The sequence below is a fragment of the Odocoileus virginianus genome, chromosome 11, assembly GCF_023699985.2.
Source record: "Odocoileus virginianus isolate 20LAN1187 ecotype Illinois chromosome 11, Ovbor_1.2, whole genome shotgun sequence".
Classification (NCBI taxonomy): domain Eukaryota; kingdom Metazoa; phylum Chordata; class Mammalia; order Artiodactyla; family Cervidae; genus Odocoileus; species Odocoileus virginianus.
Window position 1 is genome coordinate 44,801,738 of NC_069684.1, and position 21,140 is coordinate 44,822,877.

General features: G+C 40.2%; 1 pseudogene; it reads left to right on the forward strand.

Moving 5' to 3' along the window:
- Positions 1-18,703: 18,703 nt before the first annotated feature.
- LOC139037511 (serine/threonine-protein kinase Sgk1-like) lies at positions 18,704-20,413 on the forward strand (annotated as a pseudogene).
- Positions 20,414-21,140: the final 727 nt, after the last annotated feature.

The following is a 21,140-nucleotide window of genomic DNA, read 5'->3' on the forward strand; positions in this document are numbered from 1 at the left end:
GCTAGGGAAATCCCATGGACAAAGGAGCCTGGTGGGCCACAGTCCATGGGGTCACAAAAGAGTCAGACACAACTGAGCGACTAAGCATGTACACATGCACAGTGAGCCAGTGAAGTCGCTCAGTCGTGTCCGACTCTTTGCAAGCCCATGGACTGTAGCCCACCAGGCTCCTCCACCCATGGGAATTTCCAGGCAAGAGTACTGGAGTGGGGTGCCTTTGCCTTCTCCAGGGGATCTTCCTGACCCAGGGACTGAATCCAGGTCTCCCTCATTGCAGGCAGATGCTTTACCGTCTGAGCCACCAGGGACCTTCCCACATTACCTGCCAATAAATCCTGTCTGTTTGCTTATTGGGAAACTCCTAGTCATCCTTCAAAAGCAATTCAGACATCACTTCCTCTCAGCTTTTGTAACACTTTGTGAAAGTGTGGACCCACCTTAGTCCTTTAATCACCTCTGTCAGTCTGCAGTCCGCCTCCCCACATATAACCTCATCTGCCTCTTCCACAGTTTAGTCCTTGTCCTTGATTCCAAATTTGGCCTTCCGCTTCTCTCATCCTGATCCTGCCCCTCTCTGACACTCGGACTTTTGATTTCCAGATTTTCACACCTGTCTTTTCTTTCTTTACTTATGTGTGTGCTCAGTCGTGTCCAGCTTTTTGTGACCCCGTGAATTGCAGACCTCCAGGGTCCTCTACCCGTGGAATTTTCCAGGCAAGAGTACTGTAGTGGTTTGCCATTTCCTTCTGCAGAGGATCCTCCTGACCTAGGGCTCGAACCTTCATCTCTTGCATCTGCTGCATTATCAAGCAGGTTCTTTACCAGTTGAGCCACCAGGTTCTCCAAAGATAAGTCTCTCCACAGACTAATAAATTAGAACTTATGACCCCTCCTTATTTTCTACCTCAGTCCAGGGTCTTAGGTGACCTACACCAGGATTCTGCCCCCAAAGGCAGCTCATAGCAGGCATGACCCACTCCCCCAGGAGGACCAAACATTAGAAAGATTTAGGTAGAACTTCTCACACTGAAATGGTGTAAGTAGCTTACATGTTTGTCTACCACTTTAAACTGTGTATTACTTCAGGTGAGGAGCTGTCTTTTTTTCTTTAATTGCTGATGCCTAAGTAGGGCTGATATAGAGTTGGCATTTAATAAATATATACTGCTGCTGCTGCTAAGTCACTTCAGTCGTGTCCGACTCTGTGCAACCCCATAGACGGCAGCCCCCCAGGCTCCGCCATCCCTGGGATTCTCCAGGCAAGAACACTGGAGTGGGTTGAGATTTCCTTCTCCAATGCATGAAAGTGAAAAGTGAAAGTGAAGTCACTCAGTCATGTCCAGTTCTGTGCGACCCCATGGACTGCAGCCTACCAGGCTCCTCCGTTCATAGGGTTTTCCAGGCAAGAGTACTGGAGTGGGTTGCCATTGCCTTCTCCAAATAAATATATGAATGAGCAATAAATACATGAATGATTCTTTTTAAATTAATTTTTGTTATCTGTCAGGATCAGCTAGATTATGCTGTGATGACAAATCCCAGACCTCAGTGGCTTAAAGTAGCAAGGATTTACTTGCATTTCCAATGTGGAGATAAGGGAGCTCTGATCATCAGAGTCAGTCTAGAATGCAGATTAGTGAAGGTTTATCTCAAAAAGTATTTCCATGACACCTGGAAAGTCTTGAGCCAATAGCTAAAAGCACATCATTTCTACCCAAATCCATTTGCTAGACTTAGTCACATGACTATCTGACTTCAAAGAGACCAGGAAGGACAATCCTAACAAGCACCCAGAAGGACAAGTGCACTGGGCATCAATGGAGGTGGCAATATCCACCGTGCCCCACGCCTCTGGCTTTGTGTTCAGTTCCTCTTCACTCTGTATGCAGGGCACAGCCCCCTGCCATGGCCCTGTTCTTGCATTGTACAGTGGGTGTATATGTGTTGGGGGAAAGGGTAAGCAATAACATATCTTTTTAGTTCACAGGTTTTGAATTCAAGAGGCAATACATCTGAACTGCTGTAGAAACAAATGTTCACGACCGTGTCTATCAGGTTCCTGTGTTGGGCTGCTGTGTTCTGTCACTTGTTTGAGTCTGACTGTGATCCCAAGGACTGCAGCCCGCCAGGCTCCTCCATCCATGGGACCTTCCAGGCAAGAATACTGGAGTGGGTTGCATTTTCTCCATTACTCCAGGGGACCTTCCCAACCTGGGGATGAAACCTGCATCTCTTGTGTCTCCTGCGTTGGCAGGCAGATTCTTTACCACCGCACCACCTGGGAAGCCCGTGTTAAGTTTCCAGGGCTGACATGACAAATTGTCACAAATTGCGTGGCTCAAAGCAGCAGATGTTTATTGTCTCATAGTTTTGGACAATAGATCGTGACGTGAAAGTGTCAGCAGAGTCCTGTTCTCTCTGAAACCTATAGGGGAGAAACTTTTTTTGCCTCTTCATAGCTACTGATGGTTTGCCAGTGATCCAGAATGTTCCTTGGCTTGCAGCGGAGAGCACTTCTGTTGCTGCCTCTGTTTCATGTCGTCACATGACACTCTCCTCTCACATCTGTTTCTTTTCTTAAAGAGACACCAGTCATATTGGTTTCAGGTCCATCTTAATCCAGTGTGATCTTATTATAGTTTGATTCTATCTGTAAAGATCCTATTTCCAAGTAAGATTTTGTTCACAGGCAACAGAGGTTAGGGCTCCAACATATATTTTTAGGGGAACACAACTCAATAAGTAACACCATTTACCTTTCCAAAATCCTCCCATAGACAGAGTTACTCATTTCCCAGAAGTCCTGAATTGTTATCTCACTGCTGTGACTGGTTGGTAATTTTATGCTGACTTCCTTGGGAAGGGTATTTATGTATTATGCAAGGGGGAAAGACAGTGAACCAAATATTTTGATATCTAGAATGGTAGAATATGGTAGACACTAGAGCTCCTAGTATTTAAAAGAAGATACTTACAGTTATCTTTCAACCAAACAGTTGGATTATACTTCTCAGCTTCCATGAAACTAGCTGTGAAATTATATAACTTTCTTTAAGCCTGTGAAATATAAGCAGACTTGATATGTATTATTTCCAGATACTAAAATTTAATGAGCCAAAGCACAATTTTTCACCTTTCTTTTTATCTTCCAGGTTGAAAGTAACTTTCCAGGTAGTGAAAATTTTGGAATGAAAACCCTGGTATAAAGGACAGTATGAACAAAAATTCTATCACACAGAACTGTAGTTAGTATGTATTATATCCTATGATACAGAAATTTATATAATATATATGTATTTGTATATACATACATGAAAAATTCCTGTACCTATTCATCAGAGAAACATATACAAGTATTTTTAATAGAATTGTTGCAGCAAAAAATGGGAGTCAGTATAAATACTCATCAGTTGTAGGTTGAAATAAATAAATAGCTACATCCATAGTCTGAATAATAAATAAAAATGAAAATGAGTGAATTACAGCTATAAAAATCAATATAACTTTTCAAAACATAATTGTAAGCAGTCATAATAGAAGACATATGTATGATTGCAATTCTATAATACAGTGAGAATTAATCAGTACTTATATAGGGGTATAAAAATGTCTGATAACAATGAAGAAAAAGCAGGGAACAAAATTCAGCTAAGTAACTACTTCTAACAGATACTGAGTATAATGTGATTGGCGAAGGCACACAGTGAGCTCCTAGGGTATGAAAATTCTTTTTCTGGAATAACTATTGGGCACATGCTATTCATTTTATTATTGGTCTTTAAGCTTTATTTTGTACTCTTTTTACAATCTGTATTTCACAACTATTGAAAAAATAAATCTTGGACATGCATATGAGGACACAAGTTATAGAAATAATACCATTTTTCCCCTGTGATTCTTTTTTCTTTTTAAGTTAATTTTGATTGGAGTGTAGTTGCTTTATAATAGTCTCTTAATGTCTACTGTACAGCAAAATAAGTCAGCTATGTGTGTGAGCTAAGTTGCTTCCATTGGCCCAACTCTTTACGACCCTATGAACTGCAGCTGGCCAGGCTCCTCTGTCCCTGGGATTCTCTAGGCAAGAATACTGGAGTGGGCTGCTGTGCCTTCTTCCAGAGGATCTTCCTGTCCCAGGGATCAAACCCAGGTCTCTTATGTCTCCTGCATTGTCAGTGGGTTCTTTGCCAGTAGTGCCACCTGGTAATCAACTATATATGTACTATGCATACGTATATTCCCCATTTTTTGGTTTTGCTTTCCGTTTAGGTCACAACACAGCACTGAGTAGAGTTTCCTGAGCTATACAGAAGGTTCTCATCAGCTGGCTTCTCAGGAGGCACTAGTGGTAAAAACCCACCTGCCAAAGCAGGTAGACATTTAAGAGATGTGGGTTTGATCCGTGGGTCAGGAAGATCCTCTGGAGAAGGGCATGGCAACCCACTCCAGTATTCTTGCCTGGAGAATCCCATGGACAGAGGAGTTATCTGTCCATTAGTTATCTATTTTATGCATAGTACCAATAGTGTATATATGTCAATCCCAATCTCCAAATTTATTCCATCTCTTTTTCCCTCCTTGGTATCCATATTTTTGTTCTCTACATCTGTGTCTTTATTTCTATTTTGCAATATACCATTTTTCTAAATTCCTTATATATGCATTAATATCTGATAAATGTTTTTCTGACTTACTTCATTCTGTATGACAGCTTCTAAGTCCATCCATGGCTCTGCAGAAGATTCAATTTCATTCCTTTTTATGCCTAACTAATATTCTATTGTATATGTGAACCATATCTTCTTTATCCATTCCTCTGTTGATGAACATTTAGATTGCTTCCATGTCCTAGCTATCGTAAATATTGTTGCAGTGAAAATTTGGGTACAAATGTCTTTTTGAATCATTGCTTTCTCTGGGTATATACCCAGTAATGGGACTGCTGGATAATATGGTAGTTCTATTTTTAGTTTTTTAAGGAACTTTCAAACTGTTCTCCATAGTGGCTGTATCAACTTACATCCCTGCCAACAGTACAAGAGGGTTCCCTTTTCTCCGCACCTTCTTCAGCGTTTATTGTTTGTAGATTTTTTAATGATGGCCGTTCTGACCTGTGTGAGCTAATACCTCATAGTAGTTTTGATTTGCATAAGTGTCTAGCCTTAACATTCCTTAATCCATTTTGAGTTTATTTTTGTGTATGGTATCAGGGAGCATTCTAATTTCATTCTTTTACATGTAGCTGTCCAGTTTTCCCAGCACCCTTATTAAGGAGACTGTCTCTTCTCCATTATATATTTGTGCCTCCTTTGTCATAGATTAGGTGACCATAGGTGCATGCATTTATCTCTGGGCTTTCTATCCTGTCCCATTGATCTATACTTCTGGTTTTCTGCCAGTACCATACTACCTTGATTACTGTAGTTTTCCAATGTAGTCTGAACTCAGGGAGCCTGATTCCTCCAGTTACTTTTTCCTGTCTTAAGATTGCTTTCACTATTCAAGGTCTTTTGTGTTCCATACAAATTGTAAAATTTTCTATTCTAGTTCTGTGAAACATGCCATTGGTAATTTGATAGGGATTCCATTGAATCTGTAGATTGCTTTGGATAGTATAATCTTTTTCACAATATTGATTCTTTCAATCCAAAAACATGGTATGTCTCTCCATCTGTCTGTGTCATCTTTGATTTCTTTCATCAGTGTCTTATAGTTTTCTGTATACAGATATCTTGCCTCCTTAGGTAGGTTTACTCCTAGATATTTTATTCTTTTTTTCACACTAGTAAATGAAATTGTTCCTTATTTCTCTTTCTGATCTTTCATTGTGAGGGTATAGGAATGCAAGAAATTTCTGTGTATTAATTTTGTAATGTGTAACTTTACCATATTTATCAATTAGCTCTAATACTTTTCTAGTGGAGTTTTTATGATTTTCTATGTATAGTATGTCATCCTCAGTGATAGTTTTAACTCTCCTTTTCCAAACTGGATTCCTTCTATTTCTTTTTCTTCTCTGATTGCTGTGGCTAGGACTTCCAAGACTATGTTGAGTAATAGTGATGAGAGCAGACACCCTTGTCTTGTTCCTGATATTAGAGGAAATGCTTTTAGTTTTTCACCATTGAGAATAATGTTTGCTGTGCATTTGTCATATATGGCTTTTATCATGTTGAGGTGATTTCTATGTCCATTTTCTGGAGAGTTTTTATCATGAATTGTGTTCAATTTCGTCAAAAGTTTCTCTGTATCTATCAAGATGATTATGTGGTTTTTATCATTCAATTTGTTAATATAGTGTATCATATTGATCAATTTGTGTACTTGCTACGAGACAGTCACAAAGCAAGATTTGACCTCATAGACTTGGTACCAGTTCTTACAGCTGGTCTTAAAGACCATCCTTTAGCCAGTTTGCTGTAAGCATTGTGAGATAGAATCTTTTTAAATCTCAAGGTAGAGAAATATACACAGGGCAGATGTCTGGGAATCAAAAAGTTGTCATCTGTCATCTGAAATTTATCATCTGTGGCCCTCTTACATATCAGTAAGAAGGATGAGTGATTAAAGGAAAAATTTACTCAGGCAACTAAGGCATTTGAGAACATCATGATTTGTAATCTACATGCACATACTTCTGATTTTTCTAGCTCAGAACTTCTCTAGGAGCAGAAGGAGCCCCAATGAATAGTTCTTTGCTTAAAAGGAATTAGTTTCTTTACCTCCATGTCCAAGTTTAATAACAAGCACTATAGGCTTCATTCTTTCATAAAATAACTGTTTAATTGAAATGAAAGAAAACCTGTAAAACTCAAGTTTTGTTGTTTTTAATGAAAACCTTAAAAGAAAAATGGTGTTGACCCAAGGTTTTTTGATAATTCAGTAATGAGGCAGTCATGACTTTTTACATACAGTTTAAGGGAAAAGATTAGTTCTTCCCAAAGTAAATTTAGCTTACAGAAGTTCATCATCAAGTCAAAGACAAATATTGTATGGTAAGCTTATATGTGGAAGCTAAAAAAAATGGTCTGAATGAACCTATTTATGAAACAGAAACAGAGTCACAGGTGTAGAAAACAGACAGGGTTACTGGGGGAAATTAGGGCACAAGGATGCATTGGGAGATTGGGATTGACATATACACACTGCTACATATAAAATAACTAATAATTACCTACTCTACAGTGTAGGGAACTTTAATCAAAACTCTGTAATGGCTTGTATGAGAAAATAATTTTAAAAAGAATGGATATATGTGTATGTATAACTGACTCACTTTCCTGTGCATCTGAAAGTAACACAACATTATAAATCAACTAAACTCCAATAAAAACTAATTAAGAAAAGAAAACAATTCGGCATCAACCTAAGAACGAAGCCTAGACTTGGTCACAGCTTCAGGATATGGAATGCCAGACATGTTGGGGCATAGAGCTCTGTTATATCTACCTACCATCAGCACATCAATTAATTCAAACAAAAAGATTGAAAATAAAAGTCAAATTGATTATTTCATTCCATGCAGATAATAGCTAACTCATTATTCTTCATATTAACTAGTGTCAGGTACGATGTTCTGTACTTAGATCCTCAATAGACTTGCTGATGATCATGGTGTACCAATGTACCTTCTGACATTCAGCACCTGACAGATTGTTTTATAGTTACCAATTCAGGACACAACACATCCTGCTTTAAATCCCACTGTGTATCCAAATGGCCCATTCAGTTTATATGCATCTCTCTTGTACTAAAAATTTAATTAATCCAGATGCTCAGGGTCTTTTGGCTAATTTAGTGTTCTGATTAACTCAGGATTAAACAAAGAATAGCTTTTTTTTCCAAGCTATGTTGTTAAAAACATTACTAAACTGTGTTATCTTGCATTCTTGCTTAAATACTAAGACATAAAAACCCTGCCCTGAAAATAATCTTTCTTTTTTGGCATTCCAAAAAGAGAAAGTTCCAATTCAGGCTTCAGCAGGGTGACTCCTTTTTGAAGACCTATTTTTGAGTAGGATGCTGTTCAGTGCTGAAAATTTGAATGCTGTTGATCAGTCCTGAGTGTTCATTGGAAGGACTGATGTTGAAGCTGAAACTCCAATACTCTGGCCACCTCATGCAAAGAGCTGACTCATTGGAAAAGACCCTGATGCTGGGAAAGATTGAGAGCAGGAAGAGAAGGGAACAACATAAGATGAGATGGTTGGATGGCATCACCAACTAAATGGACATGGCTTTGGGTGAACTCCAGGAGTTGGTGATGGACAGGGAGGCCTGGGGTGCTGCGGTTCATGGGGTCACAAAGAATCGGACACAACTGAGCAACTGAACTGAACTGTCCAAGACTTTATTCAGTTTTAAACATATAACTCTAAAGTTTATTCATTCATTCTCCCCACTCCTTTCCCAGCATTACAGCCTACCCACCTTTTAGTTCTTGTCTCTTCTGGATCTATTTATGCAATGACCTTGCCTAAAATACTGTTGATAAGGAAATGTCAAGTCAGACAAATTTGGCCTTTTGAGTTTTTTCCTCTTTGCATCCTGTCCGTAAACATAGGATTAGATATGTCAAACAATGTATAAATGGGAGAGTGGAATTTACTGAAGTTCATATAGAGACAGATCAGCCTAATTATTTTAAGTGAAGAATACAAAACTATGGCAAGACAGTTAGTCTGAAGGTAGGAGACTTAATTTCTTGTCCCAGCTACTTACTAGGTTTAGGATCTTGCACAAGGTATTTACCATCAATCATTAAGTTTCCTGATATAAAAAGGAAGGGGTTTATGATTGCCTTGATGTTCCTTTTTATCCCCCTTCCTTTTTGTGAACCCATGAACTTCTTCAGTGTTCAATAAAATGGGAAAATAGATTGCTGGTTAAGACAAATTTCCAGGAATGATTTTAGTCTTTTCCAGACTAGTGTCTTATCTTACACACATAACACATTAAAACTTTTATTCCTATCAACTAGTGGCATCTTGTCAACTAACCACTAGAGTCAGCAACTTCAAAAATCCCAGTGATCAGAAAAACAATTTTTCTGAAAAGTGAAACTTAGATCACTTCATCCTTCATGTATAAAACATTCAATATATTTGGCAAAAATGTAATTGGATTTGAACAGAGCCTAATTGGCAGATTTCACTGAGTGTTGATCTGAGTGGTGAGAATCTGAAATCATGTATACCCCATCTGTCTGGGAGAATCAATAGACAAATGGAAGGTCCATTTTTAAGTTACTGAAAAGCAAAGATCATTAAAAATTATCCTGGAGCATAAACATGAAGTTACTATTTTTCAGTCCAAACCCTGAATTTAGAAAATTCATAAATCAGAATATAAGAATAGCATTACTATTCACTGGGTGCATAATAATGATTCAATGCCATAACCATTACATTCCTTAGAAAAATAATTTTCACCATCATTTTCATCTTCTATATTCTTGGATCAGAATGTGGTGATTTGTTATTAGTTAACTGGAGTGATAAATGCTCCAAAGGAATATCTAGACTATACAGATTATAATGAGTAAATGATAGGAAGCTCAAATGTTTGAGTTTTCTAGTTAGTATTTTGGATCCTTTTGATTTAAATCCTCACATTTAATGATATTTTGTGGGGTAGTTATATTCACAGTGTCACACAGTGATTTGGTGGCCAGAATTCAACATTATACTCCTCCAAAGGGTATTAATATTTTTAAAAAGAAGATTCCTGTTAATAAAATTTAACTCCAATCCTCAGTCACACACATGAACACACACAGACACACACAATTGGTGGTGGTGGTGGTTTAGTTGCTAAGTCATGTCCAACTCTTGTGACCCCATGGACTGTAGCCCACCAGGCTCCTCTGTCCATGGGATTTCCCAGGCAAGAATACTGGAGTGGATTGCTATTTCCTATTCCAGGGGATCTTCCCATCCCATAGATCAAACCTGCATCTTCTGCATTGCAGGTGGATTCTTTACCAACTGAACCACCAGGGCAGCCCCCTCATTCCCCCACAATTAATCACACTTATATCCACCTTTCACATCTGCATAAAGATATCACTTAGTTCAACAAAAATGTTACTGGATCATGATTTCAAGTCACTCCATCAAACTGGAGCAAGGACAGAAAATGTATGAAATATCTCAGGTTAAGTTTCATTTATATTCAGCTTTCTTCTTTAGAACACTTCACATTGTTTCATTTTGTTTTGCAATTTTCTCAAGGTATTTTAAAATGAACAAGTTCAAATCTCCTTTTTCCATTAATGGATATTTCTTCCATTATATCTCTGCTTCTTTCTTCATTCTCAAACATGATCTTTTATATAAAAGTGGGTCACAGAAAATTGTTAATGTCAAGTCATTCCAGATCCATTAATCCACCTTTCAGGGCTGAAGAAGCAATATGTGACGTTACCAGGAAACAATTTCAGGTAGACTACTCTGCTATTTCTTGTGTTCTTCCCTAAGGAAATATCTTTGTTGGAAGAAAATGGGTAATTTTAAATACTGTATTTGTTTTCAATGACTTAAAACTCTTTGAATTTTAAGCTCAAAGGATTAAGCAAAAATAAAACCTCATTATATTACATGTTATCTGATGAACAATTTTACAAACTACTTTTTAAAAACTTTTCACACCCAGAGCAATGTGAGGAAGCAAAAAGAGTACTGAGCTCAGAGTCAGAATATCTAGGTTTGATACTTGATAAACCATCAACAAGCTATGATGGGTGCATAGTTATTGGCTGCACTCTCCTATTTGGAAGAAAAATCTTTTAACTTCCATATACTTCCCTGGTAGCTCAGTTAGTAAAGAATCTGCCTGCAAGGCAGGAGACCCCGGTTCAATTCCTGGATCAGGAAGATGCACTAGACAAGGGATAGGCTATCCACTCCTGTATTCTTGGGCTTCTCTGGTTGGCTCAGCTGGTAAAGAATCTGCCTGCAATGTGGGAAACCTGAGTTCAGTCCCTGGGTTGGGATGATCCCTTGAAGAAGGAAATGGCTACCCGCTTCCATATGATTCTATGACATTTCTATGATTCTCACAACTTCATTCAATCCATACACATGTGCTAAATTTTCAGTTTGTGCCAGGCCCTGTCCCAGGGGCTGGAGAGATCACAGATGACAAAGTACAGCCTTGACCACTCAAGAGCCTGATGGAGTAGAACAGGAGGTGCGTCAATATGAGTATACTCTAGGGTACAGCCGCATCTGCCTAGTATTTTCACCACATCCAGCTCCTATCATTCTCCTACACACATATGTACCTTCACACACACACACATATACCCACTCAAGCAGGTTCCCCATCACAAAAATATAGCTTTTAATGCAATTCAGTGAGTCAATATCTATAGCACTCTAATTTGCATGGTTAAAATGTATCTTTTTGAATGACTGAATTCTTCCGTATGTCCTGGTTGTTAGAAATGTGAACAGGTGACTGAAAATTCTCTAGCATGCCTACAGAAAAGAAAGTAATTTCAAAATTATGTCCAAGTCTATGTTGAAAAGGAGAGCTATTCCTGTTATGACCACTTCTGGAAGAACATAACCATCTTGCACTAAATATTCCTTCTGTTAATTTCTCATACTATCTGAAATTCAGCTGTCAAGTATTTACTGCATTGATTTAAAGTACTTCTTGTTGTTGTTCAGTTGCTAAGTGCTGTCCAGCTCTTCGCGACTCCATGGACTGAAGCACATCACGTTTCCCAGTCCTTCACCATCTCCTGGAGTTTGCTCAAACTCTTGTCCATTGAATCAGTGATGCCATCCAACCATCTCATCTTCTGTCATTTTCTTCTCCTCCTGCCTTCAATCTTTCCCAGCATCAGGGTCTTTTCCAATGAGTCAGCTCTTCGCATCAGGTGGCCAAAGTATTGGAGTTTCAGCTTCAGCATCAGTCCTTCCTTAGCTTCTGTTAAAAGGTGATCTCCCTGATGTAGATTATATGCTGTGTCTTTTCCAGTCATGTTGTTTGGTGAGAGTTAACTTATCTGTTTCTATTTTATACTGAATTGAGAGTAAAATACAGTTTAAAATTTCTAAACCCTTCTGGCATAAGTGGGAACTGTGATTGCTGACCTTTGTAGAGGTTTTGGCACGGGGCTGGACTTAGGACTCCACTAGGCAGAGGGCTATGGAGAATGCACCCAAAAGAGAATCAGAGTTGGTATCTAGAAGCAAAGTTACAGCAAGATTCAAGAATAAGAATAAGAAGCATTAATCCAGAAAGACTGGAAAGGAAAACGAAACCATGAAACTAGACAAAGGGATAGTAAAAAGAAACTGTAACACAAATTAAGCTTAGGAAAGAGGTTGAGTGTGGCATTTAAGAAATTTTCTAAAATACCAGCATCTAAAGCCACAGGAAACTTTTGTACTTCCCAGCCCAGGGATTGAACCCAGGTCACCAACATTGCAGGCAGATTCCTTACCAGCTGAACCACCAGGGAAGCCCAAGAATACTGGAGTGAATAACCTATCCCTTCTCCAGTGGATCTTCCTGACCCAGGAATCAAACTGGGGTCTCCTGAATTGCAGGCAAATTTGTTCTCAACTGAGCTACCAGGGAAAAAAGCCATAAAGAGGTCCAAATCCAGAAAGGAATGGGGCATGAGGGAAATAAATTAAAATCAAAGAGAGGAAGAGAAATTGACCAAAGTTTAAGTTATTGAAAATGAGTTAGAAATGTTTTAATGACTTTGAACTCCCCTGAAGAAGATGCAAAGGAAGAAATATATCAGCAAAGTCTTGCTTTTAGCCAACAGCTGGTTTAGTCCAAAATTATATTACCTCATGTTACATATGGCTACAACTCCAATTTCTGCCAGAGGAGATAGTTAACCCAAAATATCCCTTTTTCAGGTATTTAACTGTCAAACTCAAGGTGAATGCAGAGTATGTACTGACAAATTTTTTGCTCAACTGATTAAAAATCAGAGAGGAGACATGAGCACCCCTTTATGTCAGGAAAAAATGGTGGTACCTCTGTTCCACAGGCAACTCTGGCAAAAACTGTGTGTTTTGAAACTTGGTGCCAAGAGCCAGTGTGTTATCTGTAAACACTGATCTTGTTCTCTGGAAGGCCTAGCAGTTATCTTCAATTTGGTCACTTCTCTTTCATCAAAACATTTCAGTTTCCTTATCTCCAAAATAATCCATTATGGCTATTTTCTATTTTGGAGGAAGGAAGAGGAAAGATGACTTATCTTTATAAATGTGCTTCCAAAAGGACCTGGGCCAGCTCACACATTTGACACATAGCACAAAGGCACAATAGGAAAATTAGACATAGAGCAAAAAGGAATCCATAAAAGAGAAAGGAAAGAGTTGGTGGTAGTAAATGCACAGCTGAATAAATTTCTACACTTGGGAAATTATTATGGATCTAACATTTTTCTAGCTACTAAGGCAAGAGAGAGGAGAGAATAAGATGGCGGAGGAGTAGGTGGACGTGGAGTACATCTCTCTCCACAGATACATCAGGAATACACTTTCAGACACAGAAGTTCATGCAGAACACCAGCTGAGAGTGGACAGGAGTACCTGACCAGTGGAAAAGAATATATAGAACCACGCAAAGCTCAGTAGGACAAAGGAACTGGGGGGAAAACAGGAGTGTTAGTAGGACTGCCCTCGGCTGGTGTGGGAACCGAAGAAAGGCAAGAGGGAAATATGTTGTGTTTATCTGCTTTGGTTTTATAACATCATACAGTTCATAAATTTCAGAAATGCAATGTTTCAGAGCTTGCCTAGTGGCTCAGTGATAAAGAATTGGCCTGCCAGTACAGCAGATACAGGTTCAATCCCTGGATCAGGAAGATCCAGCTAAGCCCGATTGTGCCACAATGACTGAAACCTGTGCGCTGAGAGCCTGTGCTCCATGAGAAACCACCAGAATGAGGAGCCTGAGAACCACAAATAGAGAAAAGCCCATGTAGCAACGAAGACCCAACACAGCCAAAAATAAATTAAAAAATAAAATTAATTTTTTAAATGCAATTATTCTTGAGACAACAGAGATCCCTCTAGAAAACAGTGCTTCCCTCCATCAAAGTTACCTGATACAGAAGATCGCAGATCCTTCGAATCACTTCTGCAATGAGAACTAAGGTGGGGATGCCCCCAGCTGTAGCTCTCCTTCACTCACTGACTCAGCAGAGCCAGATCTCTCAGGGAAAGGGGAAGAAAAGCCAGTTCTCCACAATGAATGGCCACCAAGTCACTGAGGAAGTCACTGTCTCTAGGCATCCAAAGAGCCAGAGGACCTGTGGCCCAGTTCACCAAAACCAAGAAGAGAAGAGAAAGAAGAGCAAAGCCTCGACAGAGGAGAAACACAAAAAAATACAAGCTAGGCTTCCTGGATTTTTTTCCAACTCTGCTAACAAAGTACTGACAACCAAGTGAGTCACTGAAATGCACCTTCTCTACCCGTTGACTTGCTGTTGCGGTTCAGTCTCTCAGTCATGTCCAACTCTTTACAACCCCATCGACTGCTAGTCTTCCTGTCCCTCACTATCTCCATAATTTGCTCAAACTCATGTTCATTGAGTCAATGATGCTATCCAACCATCTCATCCTTTGTCGCTCCCTTCTCCTGCTGCCTTCAATCTTTCTCAGCATCAGGATCTTTTCCATTGAGTGGGCTCTTTCCATCAGATGGCTAAAATATAGGAGCTTCAGCATCAGTCCTTCCAATGAATATTCAGGGTTGATTTCCTTTAGGATTGACTAGTTTGATCTCCTTGTTGTCCAAAGGACTCTCAAGAGTCTTTTCCAAGACAACAGTTTGAAAGCATCAGTTCTTTGGTGCACAGCCTTCTTTATTGTCCAACTCTCACATATGTACATGACTATTGGAGAAAACCATAGCTTTGACTATATTGGACTTCCCTGGTAGCTCAGATGGTAAAGCGTCTGCCTATAATGCGGGAGACCCGGGTTCAATCCCCAGGTTGGGAAGATCCTCTGGAGAAGGAAATGGCAACCCACTCCAGTACTCTTGCCTGGAAAATCCCATGGATGGAGGAACGTGGTAGGCTACAGTCCATGGGATCACAAAGAGTCGGACCTGACTGAGCGACGTCACTTTCACTTTGACTATATGGGCCTTTGTCTTAATACTAAAAGCAATAAATGCCTCTTAGGATGGCCACCCCAGATTTCCTCTTCTATGGGGGCAGCCCCTTAGCTATTGACCTCCAATAGCTTCTTCTGTCTCCCCTAGTCTGAAGCAGACACAGGTGATTACTCATATTCCCTTTCTTGTGAATCTGAAGCTTAGAATGAAGAATCATCATGCTGGAAATTGTGCCTTGGGGAACAAAGGGGTCTGTGAACTTTTACTCCTGAACACCCTGAAGCTCTCACAGCATCACCCCTTCCCTGGATCCAGCTTGATTATCTTTTTCTTGGATTCTGTGGGCTGCACAAGTCTTCCAAATTTTCCTTTTCTTTTTCCCTTCTTTTCCTTTACTTGGCCAGAATTGATTTCTAGTTCTTAACTTATAATACACATATGAGTCCCTGCATAGGATTCTTACAAATAACACTAAGAGGTTCAAGAGGGGAAAAAGTTAGCCTTGATTATGAGTAAGAAATATAATCATATACAATGAAATTAGAAAGGAAGAACAATGTAGGGTGGGTAGTATGTGGAATTATTAATAGGTATTTGGAGCATTATCATGGCTCCAAATGAAAACAAGGATTGTCACAGGTCTAGTTATCTAGAAGCAAATGCTGAGAAAGAGTTTGGGTGAAAGATGTTCACAAGAAATCAACACCTGCAAATCGAACAGAGAAGAAAATTGAACTGTGGTGCCCATCCAGAAAATCTTTGCAGTCAGGAGCCCTGGAACCAGATGCTGAGGCAGCCCCTGGGATGAGCAGACACCTGGAGGCCACCTTCTGGTCACCCCCCACGGCAAGCTGTACCTTAAAGGGAGACATAAGCAGCACATCTCTGCGTCTATCAGAGTCCACCCTTGGTGCCATTTGGATCCACTTCTCCATATACAATCAGGGAGCATCTCCTCCCAGGTTCCAGTGGGAAACTTAGAAGAGGAAGGTTGGTGGGTGGGAAGAATTACCTCTCCTCCACTGCAGTCAATCTCAGGCTGCAATTGATACTCATCGTCTCCCTCCTTTACCAGCTATTTGACATTACTATCACCATTAGCTTCATCTCTGCTGGCCTCATATAGCAGTTGTTGAAGGCAGAAGCCCACGATGCACAGCTGAGTCCAGGGGCTGGGAGCCACAGTCACCACACACACAGCTGCTGCTGCTTCACCCTGGGCTTCCTGCCACAGCTTCCCTGGGCAGCGACCATGCCCCACCAAGATAAAGATGCAAGGCAGAAACAGTGGCTGTGTTTGGAAGCTTCAGCTCCCCCACTTGAATTGGTTGTTCTCCAAGACTTGGCTTAGTTCTTTCTGAGTACAGGACTTGCCGGGGAAGGAGCAGATGCTTTATATTTATATTTACCGATAAAACAGAAACTGTGGGAGATATTCCTCTTAGTAGGGAAATTCTACTCCCAGAAGCTTGGCAACATGGATTGTTAACCTCTGTGACTTTCATCCTATTTTCTCTCTCTAAAATAATAATTTTAAAAAAAAGAATCTCATTGTTGGGAGAAAAAAAAAAGAATTCTCAGGCTGAGGTTGTGGGCATTGTTGTGTCTGCCCATTTATAGTCACAATTATAGAAGAGAGTACCAAGAAGCACCCAAGTGGATCATCTGGGTTCCATACGTAGTCCTCCCTCTGCCCATTATACAACAGTAGGTTTAACTTCTCTGGACTCAGGGTCAAGACAATGACACCTCTTCTTTCCTGCCCATGACACAAGCTGCCTAGACCACTCAGGTGGCAGCCATACTTTATAATTCAACAGGAATCTCGCTGTGGCCCTCAGCAAAAGTATGCCCAAAGGGGACCTCTTCCCCTGTAGACTGCAGAGTTACAGGGATAGAGAGGACAAGTTACTCACTCCCAGAATTTCTGGGAGTAACATAACTCTCATTCCAAACAGCTACTGAAACTATTGTAACCAGCCCAAAAGCAGTGGGGGCCATTCACTGGGCACGTGTTAGGAACCAGGCTCTGTGCGTGAGTGATTTCATTTGATTCTCACACAATCCAGTGACGTGATCACCCTCATAAACTCTATGCTGCACTTGAGGAGAAGGAGGCTTACAAAAGGGAAATTGCTGGCTCAGGGTCATGCAGCTAATAAAAGTAGAGCTAGAGCACCTTCACTGTAATTATTTTGTAGCATTACATGAAATAATTAAAATCTAGCTACAAAGCCAAAGATAAGTGAGCAAACTCATGTTAATATAAGAAATAACTTTATCATACTTTGTATTTGCTTGCTGATTGATAAGTGAAGAACTACTGTAGCTTTATCATTTTTATTATCAGTTAATTATTCTTCATATGTTCATATTTCAGAATGGCCCTGAATCTTTTCTTATTATCAATATTCAATTAGAAACTATGCCCCAGTTTCTATCCTTCAATAAATCCTGGAGTGGTGTCTGTTAAATGCATGTATGTGTAAGAGAACGATAAGACAAGCCCTTATTCTAAAAATATATTGAAGCAGGAGAAATAGGCTGCACATTAATTTTTTTTTTCTAAAGAAGCTCAAAATGGCATCTCTCTCAGCTCATTAGCTCTAGAAACATTCCTATGAGGATGGCTACCAAGGAGCTTTCTTGTTTCAGAATGAAGGAGTCCTAAGTAGATGGAAAAAACAGAACTCAAAACTTTAGGAAGAGCCGTTTTATTAGAAACTAAGTGTGTCTGCTATGAAGGAGCTAAAATCAGACCTTAATTCAGAGCTGTAGTCAGGAGGTGTTGTCTCCCTTTGGGGAGCATGAGGGAAAGGGCACTGGGAAGTATTTTTAGAGATGACTTGTTTTGAATCCAGAAAGAATAATTTTTAGATACATGGGTATTTATTATATTATTATTCCTACTTTCTTGTATTTTTTTTCAAACTTTTTGAAACAAAAGAATTTTTTAGAAAAATCCAGAAAGAAAGAAAAAGGGACGGAGAGAAGGAGAAAGAAAAGTAAAGAATAAGAATTCATTTTCCTACACACAGATTCTCTTGTTCAGAAGCAATTTATAAAAATAGTCATCCCCAGCTTTTCTTTCTGTTCTACCTACCCAATTTTAAAACAAGCAACATCCTCACCAACCACAGAATAGTAAACTTTAAGAAAACCTTGAATTTTAAGAATACTTTGACCTGATATTCTTGTTCTTTAAGAACAGTGGAATGACTGACAACAAGCAGTGGGAAATACGTGCCGTGGGGCAGTATGTGAACCTCCATTGGCACCAAAATTATCTCTATTGAATCTGCCGCTCTATCATTTACTAGTGATGTGGGTTGGTCAGGTCACTCAACCTCTCAGCACCTTACCTTTCTTATCTGCATTATGAGGGTAAGAAAATTTAGCTCTTAGAGTTTTCTTAGGACTAAATGAGATGATTTAGATGCCTGGTATAAAGTAGCAGCCATTAGTAAACCTTCCTGCCCACCCATCTTCCACAACCAAACCAGTTTAAGAAGGAAGCGTTAAGTCAGACATTCTAAAACACCCAGCTGGAAACTCAGATCTCCTGGAAACTCCTCCAATTCTCTTTCTACTGCTTTAGAAAGCTTTCATGAAACAGAGAAGGATGGGCCTGGACGACTTTATTCAGAAGATTGCCAATAACTCCTATGCATGCAAACACCCTGAAGTTCAGTCCATTTTGAAAATCTCCCCACCTCAGGAGCCTGAGCTTATGAATGCCAACCCTTCTCCTCCACCAAGTCCCTCTCAGCAAATCAACCTGGGCCCATCATCCAATCCTCATGCTAAACGTCTGACTTTCACTTCTTGAAAGTAATTGGAAAAGGCAGTTTTGGAAAGGTTCTCCTGGCAAGACACAAAGCAGAAGTATTCTATGCAGTTAAAGTTTTACAAAAGAAGGCAATCCTAAAAAAGAAGGAGGAAAAGCATATTATGTCGGAGCGGAATGTTCTCCTGAAGAACGTGAAACACCCTTTTCTGGCGGGCCTTCACTTCTCCTTCCAGACGGCCGACAAACTGTACTTTGTCCTGGACTGCATCAACGGTGGAGAGTTGTTCTACCATCTCCAGAGGGAGTGATGCTTCCTGGAACCACGGGCTCGATTCTACGCTGCTGAAATAGCCAGTGCCTTGGGTTACCTGCACTCTCTGAACATCGTTTTTAGAGACTTAAAACCAGAGAATATTTTGCTAGATTCACAAGGACACATTGTCCTTACTGACTTTGGACTCTGCAAGGAGAACCTTGAACATAATGGCACGACTTCCACCTTCTGCGGCACGCCCGAGTATCTGGCGCCTGAGGTGCTTCATAAGCAGCCCTATGATAGACCGGTGGACTGGTGGTGCCTGGGGGCCGTCTTATATGAGATGCTATATGGCCTGCCTCCCTTTTATAGCCGGAACACAGCTGAGATGTACGACAACATTCTGAACAAGCCCCTCCAGCTGAAGCCAAATATTACAAACTCTGCAAGACACGTCCTGGAAGGGCTCCTGCAGGACAGGACAAAGAGGCTGGGTGCCAAGGATGACTTTATGGAGATTAAGAATCATGTCTTCTTCTCCCTAATTAACTGGGAAGATCTCATTAATAAGAAGATTACTCCCCCTTTTAACCCAAATCTGAGCGGACCCAGCGACCTGCGGCACTTTGATCCTGAGTTCACCGAGGAGCCGGTCCCCAACTCCATCGGCCGGTCCCTGGACAGCCTTCTCCTCACGGCCAGCGTCAAGGAAGCGGCTGAAGCCTTTCTGGGCTTTTCCTATGCACCTCCCATGGACTCTTTCCTCTGAATGGTCTTAGGGTTGGTTGCAAAGGATTTTCTTAGTTAACCTTTTGGCAGAGCTGCCAGCTGACAGGACATCCTAAAAGAGAATTTGCACATCCCTGGAAGCTTGCACATCTTGGCAGTCTTATTGCACACTGTTTGCTGGAAACTTTTCGAAGAGCACATCCTCCTCAGTGAGCTTGTGAGATTCTCCTCTTTATTCTTCCTTCCAATGTGGTGCTATCTCTGAAATGAGCAGTAGAAGGCCGCCCGAGACAGATGCAGTGGTCTCACTGACTGTTCTGAGAAGGCGCTTCTGGAGGCCTGTCTGGGCCACGATAACGAATCTTATGAAATGTGCCTTTTCTGATGAGATCGTGTTAGCTCCAAAGCTTTTCCTGTTGCCGAGTGTTTTCGTTCCGTTTCTCCTGTGGACTCCTGTGTGATCCGCCGTACGAGTGTGGTATGCTTGCTCCCAGAAGGACTCAGTTATAAGCATCAATGTGACACCTGCAGAACACGACAACGTGGGACATTGTTTGTTTCTTCCATATTTGGAAGATAAACTTATGTGTAGACTGTTTTTTTTTTTTTGTAAGATATAGTTAATAACTAAAATTTATTGAAAATGGTCTTGCAATGACTTGTATCCAGATGCTTAAAGAAAGCATTGCTGCTACAAATATTTCTATTTTTAGAAAGGGTTTTTATGGACCAATGCCCCAGTTGTCAGTCAGAGCCTGGTGTTTTCATTGTTTAAAATGTCACCTACAAAATGGGCATTATTTATGTTGTGGGTTTTTCTTTTTTTGCATTCCTGATAATTGTATGTATTGTATAAAGAAAGTCTGTACATTGGGTTATAACACTAGTATATTTAAACTTACAGGCTTATTTGTAATGTAAACCACCATTTTAATGTACTGTGATTAACATGGTTATAATATGTACAATTCTTTCTCCCCTCCCTACCACACACCTTTTTTGTGTGTGATAAACCAACTTTGGTTTGCAATAAAACCTTGAAAAATATTTACCAAAAAAAAAAAAAAAGAAGGAAGCATTGTCTGTCTAAGCTGAACTCTTCAGGTGATTTTCAGGTGCAGCACTTTCCACGTGAGCCCTTCTCTGCAAATGAGCCGAGATGAGCTTATTCCACCAGTGTGATGACCAATTTTATGGTTGTAACCAAGGAGTCTCTCTTCCTTAAGGGTGGCATGTATACACTGCTCCTGACTCCCTCACAAGCCT